Source organism: Astatotilapia calliptera, chromosome 17 (genome assembly GCF_964374335.1).
Source record: "Astatotilapia calliptera chromosome 17, fAstCal68.1, whole genome shotgun sequence".
Lineage (NCBI taxonomy): Eukaryota > Metazoa > Chordata > Actinopteri > Cichliformes > Cichlidae > Astatotilapia > Astatotilapia calliptera.
Window position 1 is genome coordinate 5090137 of NC_137438.1, and position 11093 is coordinate 5101229.

Consider the following 11093-nt stretch of genomic DNA (forward strand, 5'->3'; position numbering starts at 1 on the left):
ATATCCTTCCTCTTTTTATGGAAACCTCTGCGACAACGTATGACAACGTATTTCAAAAAAAAAAAATATATATTTTTTTAATTTAATCTGTTTGGATATATAGACATATGGCATGGACACTTGGCTCCTGTAAGCCAAGTCAGCTGTTTTTAAACTAATATTGGACCAGAATCAAGTAGTTCAGCGAGAAATCCACAGCTGCTTGGGCATAGTTTGGTCAAAGCATTCAGTGAGGTGTGAGATTATTTTGGTGTCTAGAAAATGTTTGCATAGCTAAAAGTACAGTTGATATCACAATGGCAAACATTCCAGTGTGTGCCAGTGAATATTTAAACAAGGTTTTTTTTAAAAAAAAAATAAAAAATATATGACCTTTGATAACCTTTTCACAATCTTTATTTTACTTTATTATCATTATAAAATATGTCCGCACAAACAGTGAATGTGTGTGTGCAATGATACTATCTCTTAGGGCAAAACAAAGATATTGCAGTTGACATTGGTCACAAATGGTGGTGATGTAATTATTTCAAGAAACACAGAAAAGTACCATTTCATCAATAAGGACCCTCAGATTGTCCAGCTTGAGTATGTAGAATAAATTGGGCAGCAGCTTATGTTTAGACAGTGAGAGGAAAAGTACTGGAATGAATTGGATTTGCCTCTATGACCCAGCCGGACAAGGTGACGTATCCTCAGTACACTAAGAGCTCATTCATTCTGCTCGGCCCACAGCTATTGTGTTCATGTTTGGGTCTGTGTATATGTGGACAAACTTGTAACAAAGCACAGAGTCAGGCCAAGTCCACGAATTACATGACGAACCAGATAGTGTAGGAAAATTACAGTGGAAGTGAGAACAACTGTTATGATTATGAACTGTGTTTAGGTCACATTTTCAAAGCATAATGGGTTCAACAACAAACGTAACTGCATTACATATACAAACAAATAACAGAGGAAAGTGAACACAATGAGAGCAGTGAGATGCCTTATGTCACAAGTCCCAAGAACCCATGGTCAGGGAGCCAATTGTGCCACCTGCTTGTTTTGTGTACCAACAGCAACACGCTGTTTACACTTCAGGATTTTAGTTAATGACCTTATGTAAGTGCGGAGGATGTTTATGCTGAGAGTATCTTAAGTTGAGGGGTTACTTCACTAACACTGCTGCGACACATAAGTATGGGACAGGGAAGCCCGAGCCATTCCCAGTGCAATTCTTTTTACACTTTCTTGCATGTAAATGCTCTGCGTATGGCTTCTTTGGAGAGTCACAAATATTCAACAGTAGCAGGACAGATTAAACGTTTTACAGTTTTATCACATTCATTGCTGCCATCTTGGATTGCTAACCTGGGGCTGGTGGAGCTGCTCCAACTTTCTGAGTAGGAAATCCTACTTAACAGTGAAAATGGATCAAAATTCCAACTGGGAAATTCCATCTTCTGACTTAATGTGAAACACACCAATAGTCTGCCAGTTTGAGTGAAAAATAAGAACGATAGTGAATAAGAAGAAACACTGACATTATCTTGGTAGGGTGAGTCAGTAATAAATAGGACAGGTAACAACGGGAGTAGCATCTGTAGATACACAGTTACAAAAAAACCCAAAGGAAAGTAAAACAGGAGCAGATAAAAACAGGAACAAACCAAGAGTGAACATCAGAGTAGGTTTTCATAACTTGAGGTGGCTTGTGGGGAGTGGACGATAAGCATAAAGCTGGATTTACAATGCTTTTTGTAGACTCGTAAAATTAATTGTTAAGTAAGCTGCAGTGTTAGCCTTGAATCAAAAGTCTTAAATATCTGACAGTTAAAATACTGAGTCAACATTTTGTTGGGATGTGTTTCAGAAAAAATATAAACACAGCATGTGATTACCATGATAGAGCTAAACCGAGGGGGTCTCAGAGCATTGACTGTGGGAGGACACGCAGTATCCACACAAAACTGTCCCAGGTGACAAGGAGATGCGGACCTGGGATGTTCTTACAAATTCATTAAAATTTTCTGTTAAAACACTGCCCTCTAATGGTGAAGGTTTATTAAGATTTATACCAGGTAATAACAAAAGGTACCTTTAACTCTTATGGTCTTGAGTGTAATACATGTATATTTTTTTGGAAAGTTGTTGAAATACCATTTCTTCAGGCTTATTGAGTGACAAGGGCATCAGAGGTACTCCTACTCCAGAATGACAAGCAAATAAATAAACCTGAATAATTAAAATAAAAATTTTTAGAGCCCAAAACTGCTACAGGTTTGATACCGAATAAATAAATAAAGTTTCCAAGCACTTACAGTACTTTTTAAAAAACTAGATAGCTTTGTTTTTTGTTTTTTTTGTTTTTTTAGAAAAGAAGAATAGCCTTCATACAGGTCAAGTTCTTGTGCAAAGATTTTACAGCCATTTCTTCAGCTATTTCCTGGTTAAGAACAGGTCAAAGGAAATATTTCAAAATTAGAAATGTGCCACTTTCACAATTTACACCTACTAAAAATGGAACCAACTTGAAAGTCTCCTTTTCTTATAAAGAAAATACAAGTTACGCATCCTTGCATGCCAGAAACTTGTCTTCTGTAATTCATAGAACTGAGATTGCATAAATAGTTTACAACAATATAGAAAGTAAAAGCAAAAAAACACAGACTTTTTCGGTTACCTTTCATGTCCTTTTTACACACATTGACTAATCACTGAGGAGAACTAGTGTAAAAAGCTAATATGAGATAAGGTGATTCTTAAGCGTTTGCCAGAGTTTCAACAGTTTCGAAACACAGTAGCACTTCATAATTCAGCCTGTGACTTATGCAGTTTCCCTACATTTACCATCTAATTCGCCTAAACTTAGGGAGTCAGTTTTAGTATCTAAAAATATATACCAGCTCTTAATGGTACATAATAGGATACAATAGAAAAAGGAAGTAATGGATGGCAGTTTTAAAGGAAGTAGAAACAAACATAGGTTATTTTGAAAAGAAATTAGATTACTCCCTAAATTTACAAGAACTGTATTCTAAATGTTTGCATCTAGGCTGGCTGTGGCTCAGAATGTAGGAGACTGTGTAGCAGATGGAAGGTCACTTGTTTGAAGTGTCCTTGGGTAAAATAGGAAACCCCAAATAGTCCCTGATGCATCCACTGGTGTGTGTGTGTGTGTGCGCATGATATTTAGAAAGCATTTAGAATAAAGTCTGGTAATGGGAAACGTCTGAGTCTGAGCATCAAGGTCAGGAAGGCATTACTGTGAGAACTGTGTGTCTCAAACACTCCATGATTTGTTCAGTTTCATTGCTCATACTTGACACCACAATACGTGATACCTAACCTGACCTCCAGTTTGCTAGGCTCTTTGCGTCAGAGCGCTAAAAATCTTCAAATTAGTCAGATTCATTGCAAAATTGCATTGTGCTTGGGAACGATATATTGTTATATTTGAGGAAGCATTCACAGGAATGCTGTGCTGTATTGAGGAATCAGGTTCCTTTGATGATGCTGAAATAAGTGATGATTGTCACTGTGCAGTACGTTTTGCAACCGGTTTGGATATTTTTAGTTTCATTGTTTCCAGTGTTGAACAATTCCCTTCCACAAACGTAAAGGCTTTAGAAATTTCGGCTCACCCTCAGTAACCTCGTAGTGTGTACAGCCAGTTATCGCTTTTCTTGTTGAGGAAATATGAGGTGTCAGATATGAGTGGTTTCAAGTTGAGTTCAATTGATTTTGCAATCATGTATGAAAGGTAAAAATTTTTCCCATTGTCCAGCCTATCTATGTGTTCAAGTGCTTTTGATAATGTCAAAACTCTAAAAACATATCCTATAAGCACATGCTAATGTATAACGCTCACATCCTTTGTACGCATGTTTTAACCCTCCGAAGGCCAAGCAATCATCGCTGGTCACCCTAACCTTACATCTGACCTTAATACTTTTAGTCATTCTTCTGTCATTTCCAAGATTATGGAAACCAGTTTTTATTAAAAACAGAAGTTACATATTGTGATTGCCCAGTATTATTGTTAGGGTCTGGTTAGGGGTCATCACCAATGATGTTGATTTTAGTAGTAGTAGCAATATAACCTCAGGGTGGTCAAAGGTCCACTGTCACCTTCTTCAGTTACCTACAATGGGTCTATAGATAAAAGTAAAAAACAAATTAAATTGTTAAAATCAATTCAAAAGACTGGCCAACAACCAAATGACCTAATGCTAACAGGAGCTGCAACATTTGTTAAGCTGTGGGTAGATGCCCGACTCCGTCACAGCAGGTGGATTAAGTCCAGGAAACTAAAACTCCCTGATCCTCTGTCCTCACCTGGAGGACAGTTCTAATTGTCTTTAATGATGCAAACACATCCATTTCTTTACAAATCTATCTTCCGATTTATCCTCTATTCAGTTAACCCTGTGAGCTCAAAGTCATCATGGCTGGTAACCCTGACCTGATATTTTAGAGGAAAGCAAACTTTTTCGTTGTGTCTCATGTTTCAAGTGTTTTTTCATCCTTTAATTGACAAGACGTGTTTCTTGGAGAAACAAGAGCATCTCTATTAAGGAACATATCATGACAGCATACGCTCTTAGCTGCTGTATATCCTCTTAACAGTCAGGTTACATGGCCCACTAAGATAACCTCGATCCCTATATGGGGAATTAAGTACATCAAACATAGCACAGACCAACATGTAAACTAAACATTTGGTTTCAAGTCTTGATCTACTTAACAAAGTTAAAAATTAGTACACTGACTTAAAACTAAAAAAGTAAGTTTTTTTGTTGCAAGCATTGCAAAATTCTAAGAGGCATACTGTCTTAACATATATGATCTGCTCTTGAACTCAATTGTTCTTTGTGCAGTCTGAGAATATCGATGGTGATACTGCATCTCAAAGATCCAGTTTCTTCTCTGCCCACAGTAGTTAGAAATAGTAACAATAGTCAATTGTGATAAAATGTAAAACTGATGCAATTCTTAATATCAGAGCTGCTGAAGGTCAGGTATTAGCAGGCTGTACTACAGTGTCTCAAATGAACACAAAGTCGACTTCGATGTTGTGTTACATAAGATGAAAAAGCCTCAAATTGCAGACAACAGATGCATGAAATGCTCTTGACAAATCAAAACATCACCAAGGAGAGTGCAATCTAAGGCTAATGGAAATGTACACATAATTCTAAATAATAATAATGATAATAATGATGGTCAATTTGGTAATTTCAGTGTATCATCTGCTTTGCTTGGTGTCACATGGTTGACTGGATAATGCACCGCAATGGTTTTACTTCACTTTTTGTTTTGCTGTTTTCAGAATTACACAAGTATGAATTATGAAGATAAAACAATTCTTGGAAGCTGTCATTTACTCTAAACCTGTGCTATTTCTCTTTATAATTTGGTCCATTATAGTCAGTGTGAAATATGAAGTGATTGCATAGCTGGTGTGTTGAATGACCAGCAAACGGGTTCATACACATGCTTGCTGACCAGTGTTTATGTCTAATGTGAATATAACCAGCAATCATTTCTATTTCAGTTTGGTAAATCAAGGTAAATTATTGGAGTACTTTTACCTATAAAAAATTAGCAGCAAGTGCAAGTGTATATATTTGTTGCCTCTGTATCTGAATGTATTGATATTTTCCAGTTGCATAGTGATAGAATCATAACCACATGACGAGCAAAAGGCTTGTGAATTTCCCTCAGAGCAGCTGACCTAAATGCTAGCCTTGCTGTGATGCACCTGTAACACTGCTGTCATCGTGTTTTATGTGTCATCATGGTTGCTGACTGACACATATCACCTGGGCACACTTCTGTTTCTCTGACATGTTGTTCTTGTCTTTTCACACCACAAATTCAAAATGTTGAATACGATGCAGTTCCTACCACAATGTAGATGCTTTCCTAACTATATTTTGTTAGCTAAGCTAGACATGCTAATTGAGACCTGTTGGTTATACAGTGAGGATTTGAGCTGAAACAGGAGCAATTCTTTGAAAAAGTAAATTGCTTATTACATATATATGAACATAGTAGCCTAAATATTTAGTTACAGCCAGTGGCTCCTCTTAGCTTATGACTAATGCTTACACGAGAGATAGCTAACCTGGCTAACTGGCTCCTGGTCTGTTTTATAGTTTTTAAAGTAGCTTTAACAGTTTTTAACCCCTAAACAAAGTTCAGGTGTTGCATGATATACTTATGACGTGCATAATGTAAATAAAATAGACTTGACCTTTATGACAAACTCCATAAATGACATTTGAAATGCTTTGCAATTGGATGCTAGCTCTAGCTGCACACTTAAAGGTATAAACATTATTGTATTATTATTATTATTATTATTATTATTATTATTATTATTATTATTATTATTATTATTATTATTATTATTATTATTGTATGAGTTTCTTCTAACTTTTGGCAAGAGAGTGAAAATGTCTTAAATCTTAACTGTTAACAAAAAGTGTTATGCTGCAGTATAAAGAGTTTACACAGTTAAAAAACAAAACAAATTACAGGTTACTAATAATGTGTTGGGCAAGCACGTGCAGCCCAAACAGCTTCATGTTTCTGGAATGGTTGATTTTTCCATCCCCTGATTTAGTGGTTTGACTAAGCACGTGGAGAGGGCTGTCTAACATGTTGGCCATAATCTCCCATCACTGTCATTTCTGGGTAAAAGTCTGACGACTGTGCACACCATAGCATTTAACATTGTATCATATCCAAACCATTCAGTAGCTAATCCCTTCTCTGCCTGCCCTTAGGGCAGTCCGTGGCACCTTGGAAGATATCGTTTCCATCATAATACAAATATTTGCTAATAAGATAAAGATTAACAAATGACTATTTTTATAAGGAGACATCTGGATCCAAAACATGCCAGCAAAATGCCCCTCATTACAGATCTCAACCATCTACCTGATCTGGTCAGAGGTCTAGGTTCTTCCTTTAACTTCTTGCAGGTTTATATTTTGTAGGTATAACCTGGGCTAGATGATATTGTTAAATATAAATCTATGCTTCTCGATAAATATAGAAATCCTTATTAAAGTATATTGAAATGAAGATGGACTGAAATATAGGATAGGCATCAAACAAAAAACACTACACTGTATGAGTAGATTAAACTACATGGTAATTTAAGTAGCACATACTATCTGTGTCCCCAGTCATTTATGTGTGCGGTCACGGTTAATCTGTATGTCTGACTGTCTCGTAGTCTGTGTCGAGATCAGTGTGTCCTCTTAAATTCATAATGCCATCTAATCTGAACTCACAATCGCTTTGAACTCATGCTGGTGGTGGATTAAAATCAAATAACACACACACACACACACACACACACACACACACACACACACACACACACACACACACACACACACACACACACACACACGTTTTGGAATGATTCCCATCATGACTCACTTTCACTGACCACACAAATGAGTGAGATAGGCAGTCTTGTGACAGGAAGGGAAATCAAGTGTTTCTCTTGAATTTCCCAGTAAAATACTATTCATATGAAGGGAAAGCGCACCCTCTAGAGGAAAAACTGCAGAATCACTGTAAAATGAGCCAATGGAGGCCACTCCCGAAAGCTTTACTGCAAATAATGTATTATAGCCCTTCTGATACTTAAATCTTTTACGATTGTACTGATTCTAAGTAGATTAAGTACAATCAGAGCACGATGCTACTTACATTTTGTTCTGAGTTTTTGATTTTAGCAAATCAAACAAACTGGTTTCCAAGCGCAGTTTTTCTGGTTCTGTTTTTCTCTGCTATTACATTGGACGTTACAAGCTGAGAAAGTTCACTGGAGCCCATTATTTTTAAAATTAATATCTAAATTAACAGCTGAAAATGAGAATTAGATTCAGAACTTGTAGTAATCTGCATCAAATATGAAAAGTGAAAGAGTCTTAGAATTATGTTTGTGTAAGGAGACAGGTTTTATGACTGTGGCCTCATCTGGAAATGAGGAAACATCCTGGCAATGCTGCATTTGCTGTGGCTGCACAAGAGCTCGGCAACAAGGTGACTGGCAGCAGACAGAATTATAAAAAGTCGGACAGGAAATGTGCTGACTAATAGGATTATGGGTTCGCTGCATTAGAGGACTGCATTAAGCTGTGCAATGTGATTGTGAGTGGTTAATTAATTACAGTGAAACAGGAACCCTGGCTTTCACTTTAGGTTTGAGGACTGTAGGTAAATCGTTTCCTTGTTTGGGACATTTTTTTTAGTCAAAGCATAATATATTGTATGTAAAGACAGATGCTTTTTTACATTTTTATTATTATTATTATTTTTTAGTATTTTAGCTATTTTTTTTTTAAACTACAGTCATTTCTGTGTCATCTACAGTTTTTGCTGTTGAACTGTGCACCCAGGGGATCAAATATCCCCTGGGTGCTGTCCATAAAGAGTGACAACAAGATCACTTTTATCTCCTACTCGACTATTACAAGATAACACTATTTCAAGTAATAACACATCCACAGATGTCTCCTTTAGTTTCCAGCCTTGTATGCTGAACAGGTTCTGATCACATGACACCAGGGACCTGTTGCAAGGAAGCTTTGACTCAAGTCGTGAGTCAAAGGAAATAAAAAACCACAATAACTAAACTGATTAGCTTCTATGGCACCATTGTGCAGATGTTTTTGATAGAATTAGATTGTTCAAAAAGTCAAAAGTAATAAGTAAAATTATTTACGGGTAATCTGAAATAAAAGGCTAGGTTTTAATGCTTTAATTCCCCTAAACAGTAGTGATGGGCAGATGAAGCCCCATGAAGCACTGAAGCTTTTCATCCAATTGGTTCACCCCAACGCGAAGCTTCATGAAGCTTCATTTGCTCTAGCAGGACACCTACTGGACGTAAAAATAATAGCTGGCATGAATTTGAAGAGTGTGGCATTTTGCACACAGCCTGTAAATGTCAACAACAAAAGGAGTGTGTAAAACATGTATATTGTAGTGATGGCAGTATACTGTGTATATTTATAGTGGCAGTATGGGAAATGATTATTTGGAAATGCTTGAAATGGAAATGATCATTTACTGTGAGGTGAGGTGTGGTTGGGGTGTGGACAGTAGTTGTGCTTTTGTAACGTTGAGGTATGTCCTGCCTGTTCACATTTTATTCTGTAAAAACTAAATTTTCACTGCTTTTATGACCTTTTTAGTGGGGAAAACATAGCTAGGATTTAATGATTTAACAAATCTTTTGAATCCTTTGTCCTCCACAATGCTAAATGGCTGGGAGTCCTCAATCACCATGCTGACCAGGTCTTCATCTATTTGAGATTGTTCTCCTGAGGAAAGACAATAAAGATAAAGCACAAATATAAATATCACACACGTAACTTATTACAGTTGTATAATATTGTTATATCATTTAGTAACATTACTGCATCCTATATTATCATTGCATTTGATGGCTCACCTGGTCTTGCTCCACAATCGGTGTCCCCCTTATTCTCATGCAAAGCTCTGTAGTGCCTAAGCATGGATGAGGTGTTGTTGTCATATCCCAGCTCCCTGGCACATAGCAAACACTTCACCTTGTACAAAAGTCAAGACAGCTCAACATAAATTGTATTGCACCATCAGTATCATGAAAATACATCTTCTGTAGAAATTTACATACCTTGTTGGGAGGAATAAGATCAAAATGTTCCCACACAGGGGAGGACATCCTCCTCTTCTTAGCTGGCTCCATTCTCTCCTGACTTTCCTCACTCTCATAAACCTCCAAACGGTCTCCAAACTCTCACTAACCGCAACTCTCCATCAAACACCCACATTTTTGAATGAAGTCTGAGGGGTTTATATCGCTGTCATATCTCGCGACAAAGTTCGAACCACTTCATGAACCAGTCATGTGGTACAGCCGGGCAGTGAGGCTTCGGACGTCATCATTTTCAGCTCCTCCCATAAATGAAGCAAGCCTCGATACGCGCTTCGCGGAAACGCCCCCTCCATTACTCGACACACGCTCCGAAGCCTCGATACAGAACGTAATATCACTACTAAACAGTGATTTCCTTATGTTGGGAAGCATTTAAGTAACAAAGTGTTGCAGGTTACCTTTGTGGTGGCCATCTTGTTTTCCCAGTATAGAGGAAGCCTGCCTCAATTGGAGCTCTTTTATAGGCCAGTCTGTATTAAGAAGGTGTGTCTTTAGAGTATTTAAAGGGAGCAGGAAATGGATTGGGGGCCATTTTGAGAAGTTGCTGTCTGCATGTGCATGATGTTGGCAAGAGATAATAAAACAATTACTTTAATTAAGATAGAGTGAAGTCTGATGTTTCCCTCACCGCCCCTCACTGCGTCACAGTTGGCGTCAGAAGTGGGATTCAGTTACGCCTGTGAATGAGGGACAGAACACGCTGAATGAGGGGTGTAGGACGTGGAAGAAACTGTTGGACAAGGAAAAACCCCCTTGCTGACATGGAAGAAAGAGAAGGTGGACGAACAATTGAGCCAGGTCCACCACCTGAAGGAGCAATGGCTGATGAGGATGATTTTGAACCAGTAGTACGACCTAAGCAGACTGCAGTTGGTGTCGTGAGTAAAGAACTTTCTGAACCGGATATTTTTGATGAAATTAGAGAATTTATGCGGCATTCTAAAAGAACAGAAGCAATACTGTTTGAACAGATAAAACAACTGCGTGACAATATACCAAGGCTGCAACATGTTGTACATTCTGAACTTCAGCCTTCTGTCCAGAGTGACATTTCCACAGCAGCTGTTTGTCCAAAGCAAGAGGCTGGGCAGCTGCCTCCATTATCAGCTGTACAGCCACCTCACGGAGCCACTGAACACCAAGCTGAGCTGCCTCCTCCATCTCATCCACTGCTTGTACAGTCTCAAATGCACGTCGTTCAACCTGCTCCAGTGCAGAGAGCAGAAACACACCGTGGGGGTGAGCCAAGAATACCTGACTTCAGGGAAGGTGAGGATCCTGAAAGTTTTTTTGTACGATTTGAACGCATAGCTAAAACGTGGGGATGGCCGCAAGTTGAATGGGCAGCTAGAGTGGTCACCTTATTGACTGGAAAAGC

The 11093-nt window shown here is 38.0% G+C and overlaps 1 long non-coding RNA gene across 1 annotated transcript; it reads right to left on the reverse strand.

Moving 5' to 3' along the window:
• Positions 1-9141: 9141 nt before the first annotated feature.
• On the reverse strand, positions 9142-9838 carry LOC145421379 (uncharacterized). Its single transcript, XR_013902721.1, has 3 exons — positions 9674-9838; positions 9470-9525; positions 9142-9338 (listed from the first exon to the last, which is right to left on the reverse strand). It is a non-coding gene; the product is annotated as an uncharacterized LOC145421379 (long non-coding RNA).
• Positions 9839-11093: the final 1255 nt, after the last annotated feature.